The 15,614-nt window shown below is 41.6% G+C and overlaps 1 protein-coding gene across 2 annotated transcripts in view; it reads left to right on the top strand.

Annotated features, from left to right (window-relative positions):
- The first annotated feature begins 1,796 nt into the window (after positions 1-1,796).
- Positions 1,797-15,614, top strand: part of bahd1 (bromo adjacent homology domain containing 1) — a 52,115-nt gene continuing 38,297 nt past the window's right edge. Inside the window, exon 1 of one of the 2 annotated variants that reach the window (XM_054797438.1) lies at positions 1,797-2,469. The gene's annotated coding sequence lies outside the window, so the exon portion shown is untranslated. The remainder of the gene's footprint in view (positions 2,470-15,614) is intronic. The other variant, XM_054797436.1, reaches the window with a different exon arrangement.

Here is a 15,614-nt window from a genome sequence, read left to right as displayed (position 1 = left end):
AACTATATATAACTTCTTGGACACCCCTGCCATAAACATTAATGTTAATATTAGTATTCTTAACACAGCTCTTGTATTGGATCTCAGGAGATATTTCAGGTATTGAACAGGTACAGTATACTATCCATTATACTGTCATATGTTAGCTAAACGTACATTATCATTTTCATGTTTTTGTTATGATGCTTACTTGCATGAAGAGAAGTTGAAAGTGGGGAAACCCCCCCACAAAAGCCAGGATGTTGACATTGAAAAACAACACTGACAAAATTAAAGCACTGCCACTGAAAAAATAGACATGAGGGGGAAATCTAAAGGCTGACACTGAAAAAACACACCGTCCAAATGCCATGCTGTATTTTTTTGTGTGTGTGTTCTATTCAGTGTCAATACTTGCTTCTGAGCCCATACATTTAATTGCTACAATGCCAAAACGTAATGGCAGTGTTCTGTCTCCATAAACAGTCATGGCCAAAGGTTTTGAGAATATTAATTTCCACGAAGTCTGCTGCCTCCGTTTTTATAATGGCAGTTTGCATTACTGTGGTGACGAGTGGTAAGACGAATGGCAATGATTGCAAAGTCCCTCTTGGTCATGAAAATGAATCCCCAAACATTTCCACTGCATTTCAGCCACAAAAAAGAGCAGCTGACAGATGTCGTGTTAGTGATTCTCTGGTTAACATAGATGAGTGTGTTGACAAGCACAAAGGCTGAAGATGACTCTGCCATGCTGATTGAGTTAGAATGACAGACTGGAAGCTTTAAAAGTAGGGTTGTGCTTGAAAATGTTGTTTTTCCCTGGTAAACCTGCAAGAAAACCATGCAGTCTTCATTGCTTTGTACAAAAAGGTCTTCATAGGCAAGGATCATCAAGCACTTCCAGGAGAGAGGCTCAGCTATTGTGAAGAAGGCTTCAGGGCGCCCAGGAAAGTCCAGCAAACGTCTGGACTGTCTCCGAAAGATGATTTAGCTGCGGGATTTAGTGCACCACCAGTGCAGCGCCTTCTCAGGAATGGTAGCAGGCAGGTGTGAGTGCATCTGCACGCACAGTGAGGCGAAGGCTTTTGGAAGAGGGCCTGGTGTCAAGAAGGGCAGCAAAAAAGCCACTTCTCTCCAGGAAAAACATCAGGGACAGACTGGTATTGACAAAAGGTAGAGGGATGGGGCTCCTGAAGACTGGGGTAAAGTCATTTTTCCTGATGAATCCCTTTTCCCACTCCTGTGTCAAGCCAACAGGAAAGCATCCCGAAGTCCTTCATGTGCAGGGTTGCTTCTCAGCCAAGGCAGTGGGCTCGCTCACATTTTTGCCTAGGAACACAGCCACGAACACAGAATGGTACCAAAACCAGCCACGAACACAGAATGGTACCAAAACCCCCTCCAAGAGCAACTTTTCCCAAATATCCAAGAACAGTTTTGGTGACAACCAATGCTTTTTCCATGGAGCACCTTGCCATACAGAAAAAGTGATAACTCACTGGCCCCTGGACAAAACACGGACATCTGGGGTCCATGGCCAGGAACATGTATGTATATGTTATATGATAGCCAATAGTATCCTATAATAAGAATTGTGTTACACTACTCAGAAGAAATGAGGGACATTTCAGATCCGTTTCAAGATGAACCTAAGGTGTGCTGCTGCATAACCTTTACAGGGCAACTTCATTTGAGCTTCTTTAATTCTGAATGCACACGCCCAGCGTGTTCACGACTTAACACACAACTTGCTGTCCTCTAACATAACAGTTGTGCTTGTCCCCAACTTTTGTGTGTAGCAGATTTTGTTGACATTGTCTTATCTTGTTAAATTCTTCACAAACAAGTTTGTTTTTTGCCTGAATTTTTTCTGTTTTTTTTAAAATTCTGATTATAATCACGATTGACACGTTAAAGACAAAGTCCTGCAATGATGTTGAAAGATTTCAAGGTGTCAGTATAGACGTATTGGGACTGTATTAATTGGTATCCGATCGATACCACGATTTGCAGTATCGCCCACCCGTCATGAACAGAAGAGAAGAGTTATTAAACTGGGGTAAAGGAGGTGTACAGTAAAACCACTATGATGTAGTCCGTGTCCGCGCAAGGTTGTCGTAAAGTGTGCTGTCAAAGTGTGGGCCCTTTAAGAAACTCCATGTTTTCTCTTCGTGATGCGTCAACATAAAAAGCGGATGATGCTGTTATGTAAAAACACGCACAAGTGAGCCGTACTTGTTGTCTTTTATGTCCTCCACATTGGACAGACATTTATCCCTCGACTGTCTCTGCCCTCGTGTGCCTAGTCGGAAGAGTAACGACTCAACGCTTTGGCAGTTTGGACTTTTTTTCCTTCTACTTCAAGTGAGCATGAGTCGCCGTACACGCTCTTTTCCTGCTTCACTTGCGGGAAGTGTACACCTGACACATCCCTCGCCTACCGTGTGGAAGTGATTCCCCCCACCAATTTCATCGCCCGTCCAAACGGTAAGACAACGAGACGCCAAGCTGAAAGTGTCCGAGCATGGTGATAGCAAGCCCGGGCTCGTGTGGCAGCTACACGCCGATGTAGCGATGCTTGTAGCTAGCAACTTTTTTTTTTTTTTTTTAGAAACACACACTTGTGTTTTCTTGCTTCTTTATCTGTTACCAAGAGTTTTCGTGCAGATATTTAATACGTGCAGCCTTGAGTCCGCTTTATAAGAGTTTAGCGCTTTTGCTGTTGAGCTAACTCAAGCTGCTTGTCAGTGGTGACCAAAGTGTAGCCCTGGGCCAGTTTGGCGTCCGTGCTTCGTTTTTCATTGGCCCTCTGCAGATTTGTGGACATAAAATGAACCAAAGACAGTCTTGCGGATTTCCCCGCTGTATTTTTATACTTCAGACAATTTTGTATCAGAGATATATGGAGACTTAAATCATAGCGATCATGAGTGGATAAAGGAAGTGAAGCTCAAGTTCAACATGTTCAAACAGAAGGATCAGAACTTTAGGACTGGGATAAAACATGTAGGATGATTACTGACAAATATCTGTTTCAGTGCTGAGACAAACCATTGTTCTGGCCCGGAATTACTGACCAAACTAATTAACCAACTAAACATGTTTAATAGTTAAAGTGAATGATTCCTCATGCTGAAATCTACGATTGTGGAAAATGTCTTTGAGTTTGAAGAAATAATGAGATGAGAGTTTTGCAGTTGTTCTCGAAAAAAAGTTTTTTTTGATGAAGGAAAATTCTCAAAATGTTGGAACATCCCTACAAAAAGGCAAAATGTAAACACCTGTTTATACGAATAAGTAGTAATCACACAAATTGTTGACTTTAAAAAATACACATAACGTTTTGACAAACATTTGACAAAAAAATGTATGTATGAAAATATCAAAGTGGCTGCTGCACCCTTTAATATTTTTTTTATTGTTGGTGTATGAAGCCCTCGGAAAAGCATAAAGAGTTAGATTAAAAGTCCAATAACTATTTACAGTGTCTGTGGCCACCTCACGAATTGATGTGATTACGATTCAGAGGCCTGCGCTGCGATGATAAAACGATTATCGATGCATCTCAATGCAGCTTTTTTTGTGAACAACAGTCAATTTTTTCATGCATCATTTTTTTCTATATATCATTTCTTTGTACTCACTGTGTACTACTAAAACAAAGCATATTTGTAATGATCCACAATTAAAATTCCATTATCTTTTAATAATTGGAAGGTTACATCTCCCAATATATTTCCCATTGCACAGAACCAGCAGGAAAAGTAAAGTGCACCAGTAGCAGCATGTATAAAATTAACAAACTTCAGCATGTTCTGAGTAACCAACATAACAAAATCTGCCATTATTGACAAATACATAGTAGTCTTCTGAATTCAAACTAAAATCCTGAGCATAGAATTGCTGACAAAATAATATTAATAAGAATAATGCTTGCAGACGTCAGTATATTATGAATAACCAAAACAACCAGGCTGCCCTTATTCACAATTGCAGTGTTGGGACGTTGTATCCGGGTTCCAAAGTGTGCAACAAAGCACGAAAGCCCTGCTTCTCAACATTCAAATACGGCCACAAATCCTTTGCAATAAAAGTTGCGATTGACTCTGTGATTCACTTCACCTTTTCCGAGTTGGGTGGAAAATTAGTTATCACCTGCTGGATGGTTCTCTGGTTGGCAGCAACTTCAGCTGGCTGTTTTTCCTCCTGGTTTGGGTGGAAACGTGCTGTGTGGTTTCTCTTATTTGTTGTGTTCGCAAAATATTTTAAGCTTGTCTGACAAAGCTTGCATATTGTCGGGTTACTGTCCAGCTCATTTTACCTTCAACTATGTGAAAGCCAAAGTGCTTCCCGACGCTCGCTTTAAATCCAGCAGGTGCGTGTCGGAGTATACATTCGGCCATTCTGGTAGCGTCTCATGGGCGTCACACACGGGAGGCGACATCGCCTCTACTCCATGCATTTTCGATGGAACCTGTGCGATTGGGCGTTTAACGCGTGTCACCGTCCAGCCAAGTAACACACGAAATTCCTGTGTGTGAAACTTGGTGCACGTGCGTGTTCGTGCACACGCTGGCTTGTGACACGATCCCAGAAAGTTGAAAAATGTTCAACTCTCCATCCATTTCGCCGGACGAGGACCAATCAGTGGGAGTTTCATTGATCGACCAATGAGCAGGCAGGATGGTAATCAGTGCGCTATACTTGCCGTGTCAGATTTCCCGGAGATATTTGAGATTTCTAAAAAAGAATAGAGAGATGTAAAGAAAAATAAACAGCGGCATGGGAACTAGGTGGTGCCACAGTAAACAGCGGGTAAGTTTACATTCATTTACACAGATATTTATGTAAGTTTATCTTCAATACGAGTAAGAACCGGTACCAGCAAGACAGCCAACCAAAACCGTGGGCGACTCATACATCTCGGATGTGAACACGTCACTCACCTGTGTGGCATTCCATTCCATTCCACTTACACTTACGTGCACCACCATAAACTGTGGGGCCACACTTCCGCTTTCCGTCTTTTTTATTCCTCTTGTTTGATTATTGACATTTATGAATCGATTAATAATAGTCAATGTCCGTGATGCATCTAAGGATCGATTATTTCCCACCACCATACAGTATAGTGGTGTGAAAAAGTGTTTGCCCCTCTCCGTAGATTGTAGTTTGAGAAGCATAATTGGACTTGGGCAACCACAATAATGAACTTATTCTTACTATTTGACAGTGTTATTATGATAGTTCTTCAAGTTTGTTTAAAGTAAAGGTACCTTAAGTGTCTAACTTTATTGCTAGTCATTCTTTATGTGCAAATATGAATTCATCTGTTCCAGCGTCAAGCCGTCACCACCATCAAACCTGTATAAACTGTACAGGCAATGTTTTAAGTAGCATTCTCAACTCTCGTAATGTAAAATGAGGTTAATCATTACAGTGTTATAGACGTCAATAAAAACAACAAAACACTGCTTAAAACAGTGCTCGGCGACTTTTTACACAATGGGATCTGCTTTGACAAAATGGAAGTGGCTGAGGTCACATGTGGTTTACATATATGACTGGTATTTACTTGTAAAAACACTGAATGACACATGTTTTTTTGTGATAATTAGACATCAGGTCTCCAAATGGAATGTTTTTTATAAAGGCCGAGAGAGTTTATGAGCTACCCTAAACCTACTGTGGTAAGCTACGCGTAACTTGCGAGCTACCTGACGAGCACCCAGTTTTTTTGTGACTTTTGAAGCGTTTTCCTTGAAAATTTTGGTGCAATTCCAAATTTTACAACCTGGTGGCGTATCCCTGCATATGTTAATGTTAATTGGGAGCAGCCACACTGCTAACGACTGCCACAATAATAATGATAATGTTGAATAAAGAAGAAGATGTGTTATTCGTCATTAGATTGCAGGTTTAGCTACTTGCTGCTTTACATAATGGTCATGTTGGAGGTTGCACAGTGTGCATGTTGCACTTGAACGGTTGTGGTTGTTTTGGATTTTTTTAAGCATGATTTATTTTTGTGATTTTTGCAGAAAAACGATGAAAAATGATAAGTAAATAATGTCATAGAAGACAATTAGTGTTATTTTGATATAAAACAGTAGGCTGTGTTCATCACATTGATTGATGCTGTGAGTTCCTCACAGATGAAATGTTGATGATGCAAAGTGTGGCTTTACACACACACACACGCACACACACACACATGTAAGCTGCCTGTCCAGTTCCTGTGTATAAATGTTGTGTGTAAAGCCTTATGTGGCTGACAATAGAGCTTTGTGTAGCTCCCGTCCATTCTTGACAGGCCTGTCATGGTGTGTTGTTCCGACAGGCAGTGGGCCACATGTGAGCTATAAAGCTGGAGATCAATCCTGCTCGTAATCCCATTATTTCCCAAGAAGCGTCCTGTTGTGGCCGTTAAACGGGGGAGGGTCGAACGGAGGGAGGGCTTTTAGGTGCCTCCTGTCACCCCAAACACACCATCCTGCTTGCTGTCACAGTGGGGACACACACACACTTCCTGCTTTCACACACACACACACACACACACACACACCAAATGTGATGGAAGACAGTAGAATAATAGAGAATGTAAACCAGATGATGCATGCACACCAGAGAGCAGTTAAAACATCAGTGGACCATTGTTGTCTCGCCTGAATGGCAAACAAACAGTTGGCATTCAGAAAGTGAAAACAACATGCCACCATGCATCAATGACCTTTTTGTTTATCAAGTGCCATAAAAAAACACACTGGCACACCTCCCTTTTTGGTTTTAATCTGGTGCAAGCCCAGTGTTCACACTCTGTTTTTATATAGGTTTATATCAGTGGTGGTTTCATGTAGAAAACAAGGAAGGAAACTACTGTACAGTACTGTCTGATGCATTTTTATTACTTTTTCTGACACAAATAATTTTGGATTTTATTATCAAACTTTACAAATGAAGTTCTCCTCCCCATTTCACCGGGAAACTACTGCATTTTGCCTTTTTTTTTCCCAGGCGCCCTCCCATTTGAATAGTTTCCTGAATTTAACTAATTAAAAATGAATAAATAAAATTGTCTCCGGCTCTCACGGAGGATCACAGCTTCCGGTCTGTTTGGCAACACCCAGGCAACAGCGTAATACATCCAGTAGCCGGTCGGGCCTGCAAAGTAAAAGAAGCACGACAGTAAAATAGCATGTGGGTCTTTACCCCCCCCACACACACACACACACACACACACACACACACACACACAGCCCACCCCGCCCCCGTCTCATCGCAAAAAAAATCTTTTGAGGGTGGGTGGTTGCTGGTGGAAATTCTTGTGGAAGATTTGAATCCTTAATTTTTTTCTTCGCATTCTTCCCTCTTAATTTTTCCTCTTATTTTTTTTTGTTGTTGGGCAGAATTTATCATTTGTACCCCGAAGCCAATAAAAATGCAGGCATACAGTATACCATTCATGGCGGACTAGGAATTGCTGAATTACTTATTAAGGGCAGCAGGAACAGGAAGTCGTACAAGCAAACATATATACCATAAGCGACCACCATGTATACCATAGGGCATCCTCCAGCGTCCTCTTGCTATTGTGCTGAGGTGTCCTTGGGCAAGATACTGAACCCCCAGTTGCTGCTGAGGCTGCATCATCAGTAGGTAATGTGTCAGTAGCAGTGTCAAAGCGCTTTGAGTGCCTTGGTGGTGGAAAAGCGCAAAACAAGTGAAAGACCATTTACCAACATGGGACTGGATAATATCTTTGTTTTATGCTAATTTTGTTTATTAAACATTCAGTTTTTTCAAACAGCTCGACACAAAATGGACCTCAATGTGCGCCCATATACTCCAGTGCAGTCAGGCTATATAGCTTAAACTTCAGTTCCAAACACTCTTTAACAGAGACAAACACACACACACACACACACACACACACACACGCACTCTCTCTCTTTGACACACACTTTTTTTTCACATTTTTCTTGGTCTGGCGACTTTAGCAGCGTAGAAGTATGACACCGCGGGTCTTGCAACATGCAACTTTTACTCTGTTGTCTTTTACAAACACAGCAGTTCAAGCACAAATGCTGATAAATCGCTAATAAATAATAACAATAACGCTAATAAATTCCTTTGCCAGCCTTTCCTGCCATATCATTGAGCGCTGCATGTGTGCTCGTTCACTTCTGCCTTTGTCCCCACATACTAAGGCGACACAAGCCCTCCAAATAGCTGCTTTCGGCTATGCCTGCCGGTAACTAGCGGCTCGTAACTCAAATTTTAGCTCACAGTTCAAAGCAATAAGTCAGCCGGCTTGTATCTAAAAAAAAACAACAAAAAAACATTCCTTAGTTGGGACACTTGTATGTCAAGGTACCACTGTATAAATGACACTAAAAAATACCTGCAGCACTCTCGGGCACTCGGCGAGCTCCGGTGTGGGTTCGGCTTGCAGTGACAGTGGATCCAAGTGGCTCTGGTCTTGTCAGGAGAGCTACTGTATCTGCCGGGGCTTTGAGGGTAGTTTTGCCGTTCAGGGTGCTCTTTTCTTTGTCCATTTCTGCGCTGTGTTTGTTCCCACTTGTGTCTCGGCATCAGCTGTGGCATCGCTGCTTTAACTTTGACGGTCCTAAACAAAACATAATAATTTTCTACCTGAAAATCAGTACGACTCTGGACTTGCGGGCATCTAATAGAGCCTTCTGATTTACCAATAATGCACCCTTACACTCTTCTCACAGCGAGCGCATTCACAAACAATGCATCTCCTTGTAAAAAAAAGAAAAAGATGCAGTGAAGCGTGTGAGATAAGATTTTTTCATCGCACAATTGACTGAAGTGAAAGTGACAAAAAAAGCGCAAAGGAACGGTATCCTCTCAGTATTTTCATTAGCACCCATGCATAAGAGTGACTCAGGTGATCCAGGTGGTTTTAAACAGCCTCAACTGAGTAATATCCATTATAGAACATTTTGCACCACTCACAGCTCCCAACATGCCCAGTGCCCTTTACTTTTATGATCCATGAAGCTAGATTACATAAGATGACATCTTTATAACCTGTTTGCTCACTAATTAACACATCTCCCAGACCTCAACATGTACTTGTGAAAATAAATACACCCTCTTCTATAACTTGAGCTGACATGACAGTCGCAAGCCTTAAAGGTTTCAAGCAGCACACAAATATGGACTAGGTCGTAATACAGCCGGATTATCCTTTGTGGCTGCCAAGACTTTGTCCTTATTTTAACGCCAGCGAGTTTTAGCCTCATTTCAACCAAAGTCGGTATGGTAAGCAACTGTTTATTTGAAATACTCTATTTCCTTTGATAAAAATTAAATAATTAGTCCAATGGATGAAGAATAACCATCATTTCCCTGTGATAATAGGACCAGTAACGCAAAAGATAATACCGTGGATCACAAGAAAGAGCTGATGATATTTGGTAGGGTCCTATGACAGGTTTTTTTTGTGTAATTTTTTTTCCAAATTCCGTTTTCATTTTGTAGAATTCATTTTTTTTTTTACATTTTGATGCAATACATCATTGGCCAATTTTGCCCAGTATTTCAGGGATGTAGCTTGGCTAACTTGTTTTTATTTTATTGGCCCATTCCGCGATTTCGTCCACGACTCTTTTAACGCGGAAATCATAGGGCCCTAACATAGTGTTCAGTTGGTCCTCAGGTTCTGAATGAGTTTTTTTTCGAGACTATGCCAGTCGAGTTTGAGTGGAAGTAGGAACGTACGCCTAAGTGATAGTTAAATGAACTCCTAAGTCATATAGAATACAGTAGTAAAAAGGTAAATAGATAAATTCATTAAATGAAGCTTCCTGTGGTTATCCCACCTTCTTAAAAATATTGTGCCAGGTTAGTCTGGAAGCACTCCTAGATCTCCTTGTAACAGTGTACGGAATCCATGACCCATCTAACCATTCATTACCATTCAATAAACGTTATTCTTAATGATGGTCGGAGCAGTCGAGCAGTTGAAACCAAGACTACGTTCACACTGCATGGTATGATGCCCAATTCAGATTTTTTGTTTAAATATTAAATGGTAAATGGTCTTTCACTTTTCTACCTCCAAGGCACTCAAAGCGCTTTGACACTGTTAGAACATTTACGCACTGATGACGCAGCATCAGGAGCAACCGGGGGTTCGGTATCTTGCCCAAGGATACTTCAACATGATCACGCCGCCCCTGATTTTCTTATATGGTCGTTCACTTGTCGTTCACAACTTGCTGCCACGTCTGTTCCAAGGTGCGTGTGGGTGGACGTCAGAAGCAGGAGTGGTGAGACATTAACAAGAGCTGTTTCACTAACACCTTTTTAACAATCATTTTTGGATGAGAGGAACTTTTGCCTACATCGATGACTAAATTTATCCAAGTCTTGCAGGATAAACCACGCCTTTCGTTGACTGCCTACATCGGTGAGTACCTTTTTTAAAGTCTCGGTAAGCACGGCAATACACGCCTTTCGATGAGGTATTTATTTATATCCACATACAAATGAGGCCTGAGTCGCAATTGAAAAAATCGGAAATGTGCCGTTCACACTGACATGAAAAAACAGGTCAGATATGAGCACAAAAATCGGAATTGACCTCCAGTGCGGACATAGCCCAAAAAAGCGGCCATTGTTGACGGGCGTTTCCCCTGTCTCTGGGCTTTTTATGATGTTGATTTACACATCCATGGCAATGGCTTTCCTTTTCTTTGGCAAGCTGCGGCGTGGGAGACATAATGAACTGCAAAGAGTTAACTAATAAACAATATTATCCTCTCTCAGTGTAGCTGTGCAGGCACACACTGTATTCTTCCCCCAAGCGCTCAAGACACACACTGCATTCTTGTCATTCTTGCTGTAACTAGTTCTCAAGCACGTCTTGTGTTTACCGTAATTAATTTATGGGAGTGCGTTCACAAATGGGAAACCCGGAAAGTCGTAAACCGAGGACCACCTGTATTGTGATGCATTCCTTTCCCTTGTTGACTTGATTGGGATTCGCAGAGTAACTCGCAACGCAATATTAATCTTGCTAATTTGATGATAGCAACCATAACAAGAATAGCATGATGCACTATGTCATTAAGCACTTGTCAATTTACAGTACAGTGGAACCTTGGTCAACGCCAATCTGTTCCAGAAGGTCCGCCTCAAATCCAAACGTGCTGTAACTGATTCATTTTTTTTCATAAGAAATAATGTAAATCCAATTAAATCTGTTAAAGACGAATGAGAGGGATACATTCACATTTAACAATCCTTACCTGGATTGAAGACCTTTGTTGACAAAGAAGGCAATGACGTGCAGCGATGACACCTTCATACTTTCCCACAAGTTAGTTCTTGAGTTCAGTAGTGTTTCTCATCCTTATGAAAATGCTGGCACTTGCAGATTTTTTTTGGTCTCCGTTGTGGGTTATTTTGCAGCCGTGATCAATAAGAAAAGCAGAGACTTGCGCCGGAACTGTGTTAGTTAGCAAAGAACTACAGAGTCAACTGGTGATGGCGCCATTAGGGTTTCCCATTGGATTTTTTTGAAGCTGTGGTGGTGGGCTGCATGGGATTACGCACTGCCGCCGCTGTGTTGTGCTGCTGCTGCTGCATCTACTTTTCTCTTTTTTTACGACAAATGACAATTTTTATTACTTATTTATTTATTAACTTATTTAACTTTTTTCTGCAACCAGCAGTACATGAACCGAGAACATTGTAAGATTGTTAATTCAATGTCAAAGTTGCTGAGAACACTTAAAGTTAGAGTTAGAGTTTAAAATGTCGAGCCTCCTTTTTGATACCTGACCTATTTAGTCCAATAATACTGTGCGACTAGTACAAAAGTAAAACTTTTTTGTGCTATTTGTGACACAAACCAAATTGAATTTGATGCCTGTTTCAATACGAACACATGGGAAATTAATTGTTCAGTAATATAGTTTTTAGTTCAAAATAACACAATTAACAAAATAAAATGGCATTGTCAAAAGGTTGCGCTGTTGACACAGAGGGAAACCAAACTGAGTCTGTCTGGTTAGTGTGAACGTGGCTTAGCCCACGTATTTTACTGATCAGTTTCTTGATTTGGACGAGTGGTGTACCTTGAGTGGCGCAAAATGTGGAAAGCTGTGCTGGAGTCTCTCGAGGCCATTAGCCATTACCACTCTCGCTCTCCTCAGCCTTTCTTTGCCTGGCCTGCCCTGGCACCACGCCTAAGACACAGCTGTGAAAATTACAGGTCTGCTTCTTGGAAACCCAGAAGAAGGGAAGGCAGGCCTAGCAGGGAAGGAACGGGGGCTCGTTCACATCCACAGCTCAGCGTCAGCTGTCGGCCGACCCACAGCTGCAGTGGATGTGGGGGGCTTACGGAGCCAGGGTGTCGCTCACTTATCACACACACTGGGATTGTTTACATGAGTGTGTGTGTGTGTGTGTGTGCGTGTGGTTGCGGCATTAAACCCTGTTTGGATGGAGGAATGGAACAGAAGCCCTCTCTGTGACTGACAAATGTCAATGAAAAGCACATGGCACCAAGCGTCTTTCAGTTTGGCAGATGCTAAAGCATGACTTAGGCCATGGCAGGTGGGTGGACGGGCGGGCGACGGCTCTCTGACTCCTTGCTCCTCACTCAGCTGGATTGGAAACACGGCGACAGGCCTCTTCTATCAGGGACTCATTGTTCACGATGATGACAATCTCTCGCTGTCTCCACTCGCAGCGCTATCTCAATCCATCACTCTTGTCCTGTCCTCAAGCGGTTCCTGCATATTCTCCTAATTTTTCTTCCACCCTTGTTCTCGCCTGCCTTCGCTCCTGATGTCTACGTGTATCTCAGTTTGGCTGTCAAGCAAAGAAAACCAGGAGGCTGAATGTGAGAAATGGTCCTGCTGATTCACAATGAGCCTTCCGTTGCTTTTTTCCCCTCCTCCCGAATGAGATGTGAGATTCCCTCTCCGCTCTTCCTTGGCGCTCTGCTGTCTGAATGCAGTCTTCATCTATAGCTCCCCTCCATTGCCGGTCAGGCTGTCTAGGATGTTGTGAGGCCTCTCTGAGGATGAACACTCAGTCGTGTCTGCTGGCTACATGCTGAAGCTTAGAAGGAGCAGCAACACAGCTTTATGTGTCATTCTGTCTCCGTTTCTCTCTTGAAGTTCAGTAAATGATCATTTCAAGTGCTTACATCCTTGCCGTGAGCACCTCGTCAGCCCATCCAGGCTGTTAGAATCACTCTGACTTGGCCCTTCTCATTTCAACTCTAAATTGCGTCAGATTTGATTACCTTTGTCAAGTAGGTTACATCTTCATCTGTATATATAGTATATTCTTATTGCAGGCTTATTCAAAAAATGCTAATTAGTTTACACAGAGTATTGTAGAGGGGTGACACATGCATAAGAAGAATCACATTACATTTTGATGACGATCCTGATGAAGGTGCTTATCCAAATCAAGATTGGTTGCAGAGATCTGCACTTTGTTTGTCAACGGGATGATGCAAGAAACTAATAAACTGATTTAACGTGGCGAATCATGGAAGTACAGGAGGTCCTCTGTCTACGTACGAGTTCAGTTCCTACAACAGTGTTGTAAGTTGAGTTTTAGTGTAAGTTGGAATTTATACCTCGCGATAACAAATAAATGAATTAATCACATTCTAAATGAAAATGAACTTGATCATTTTGCCGGCTTCCATATATTGCCATGTGCATGCGTGTCTGTTTTCCTCGTCTCTTGCCTCCAAACAGGCAGGGAGAGAGTTCACTGTGTGCATACACACTGTAAAAGAGTGTAGCCTCTGAGGAGCAATGCGAGGTAATGTAGTAGAAGTTAGGCAGGAAAAAGATGCTTGCAAACAGCCCACGTGTGGGAATATTAATAATGAGCAAGGTGAGCCCATCAATACGAGCGAGCCAGTATGCCGAATTTGTTTGAAAGTCATGACAACATAAAAGGTAACAAAACAAACTTGCCCACCTCAAACATGTCCACTTGACCCAGTCTCCCATTTGGGGAAAAAAGTACGCATCGAGATGTAGAGCCTTTGTTCCGACAGTCAACACTCACTAACACGTTTGTTTGGCAAAGTAAATACAAACTGAACAGTGCAAAATGGTGTGGTCCGTCCTTCTGGAACTCCCTCCTCGCACCCGCCTGAAACTGCACTTGACCTGTCCACCTTTAAGACTCTGAACCCACCTCTTCAAACTAGCTTTTGATGTTTTATTATTTATGTCACTTAGTGGCTTGTTGTTTTTCGTTTTTAACTCGATTTAAAAAATGTTCTGTATTTTATGGCTTTATTGTATTATTGTTCATATTGTTTATGTTTGTATTCATTGTTTATTTATGATTTTTTATTGATTTTTTATAAAGTGCCTTTGAGTTTTTAGAAAAGTGTTTATAAATAAAATGCAGTATTATTATTATGATGGTCGTGGCATTTGAGCGGCTTGGACCAGGCATGCAGCCAGCGTTTGATCTGCCTTTCTGCGCTTTCGGAGCATTTTATAACATGTGATTCCACTTTTCACTTTCACTTTCTTTTCCTTCGACTGTCTGTCTGCCTTCCACTTGGGAGTCATAATGAAAGGGAAAAAGTTAAATAAAAAGGACAAAAGTGTAGCAATGCACACACATGTATTCTTCCGCGGCGTGCATGTAACTAGTTCTTTCATTTTGCACAGTATTAATAATTTATGGGAGTGCGTCGTAACCACGTAACGTCGTAACACGTAACGTCATTACACGAGGACCACCCGGACCCTTTTAATTTGGGTTTTGATCCAGGAATTTACGGAATTGATCACTGTGAAAAGCCATGATTCCAGGATCCAATACAATGTCAATCTATGCTTACATGTAGCTCTATGGATTTGCTTACAGCAAAGAAAAAAATCATTATCACATTTTGGTGAGTAAACATCCATCCATCCATTTTCTATGTCGCTTATCCTGTGAGTAACCATATAAAGGTGAATTGTTTGCACTTTTTATAGCTTCACTATATGGCTGTTTGCCTCGGCTCCTATATTGGTACCGTCCTGCATAGTCCTCCGCAGAGGACTTTCTAATACACTAACAAAATGAATGGACACCGGTGTCGTTTAATTAGTGTAATTACTCTACCATCTCTCTACCAGAACTTAGTAATGATAACAGACACCTGACATAATAAAATGTGAAAATTACAATTAATTGTGCCACTTGGGACACAAAAATAATAATTATAATAAAAACCTGAACTATGTAGTGTAAATCCATCTTAAATGAGACTTCAAACTTCTTGACATTATACATCTGATAGATTTAATGTGCAGCTTCTGCAGCTAATGTTCTATCTTCTGTAAAGTCAACAATCTTGTGCATATTTAGAATCGGAATCTAAACAAACAGAAGAATCAAAAGTCTTCTTTTGGAAGAACAGTGTCCTCTGTCCCGTCCTGAAGAGAGAGCTGAAGAGAGAGTGTTGGGGAGTCGAGTTTAGCTTTTATTGATTTGGACCGCAAGGTTCTTCTTGTACTACTCCACCCCTTCATTTCCTCCGCCTGGATGTCAACCAGGACAGAAGGCCTCCTGTTCCTCCCCACCGCACGCTGTGTTCTTTTTTTGCCGATAGTGAG

Source organism: Dunckerocampus dactyliophorus, chromosome 13 (genome assembly GCF_027744805.1).
Source record: "Dunckerocampus dactyliophorus isolate RoL2022-P2 chromosome 13, RoL_Ddac_1.1, whole genome shotgun sequence".
NCBI lineage: Eukaryota > Metazoa > Chordata > Actinopteri > Syngnathiformes > Syngnathidae > Dunckerocampus > Dunckerocampus dactyliophorus.
Note: the sequence above shows the minus strand (reverse complement) of the source record. Positions and strands in the feature narration are given on the sequence as shown.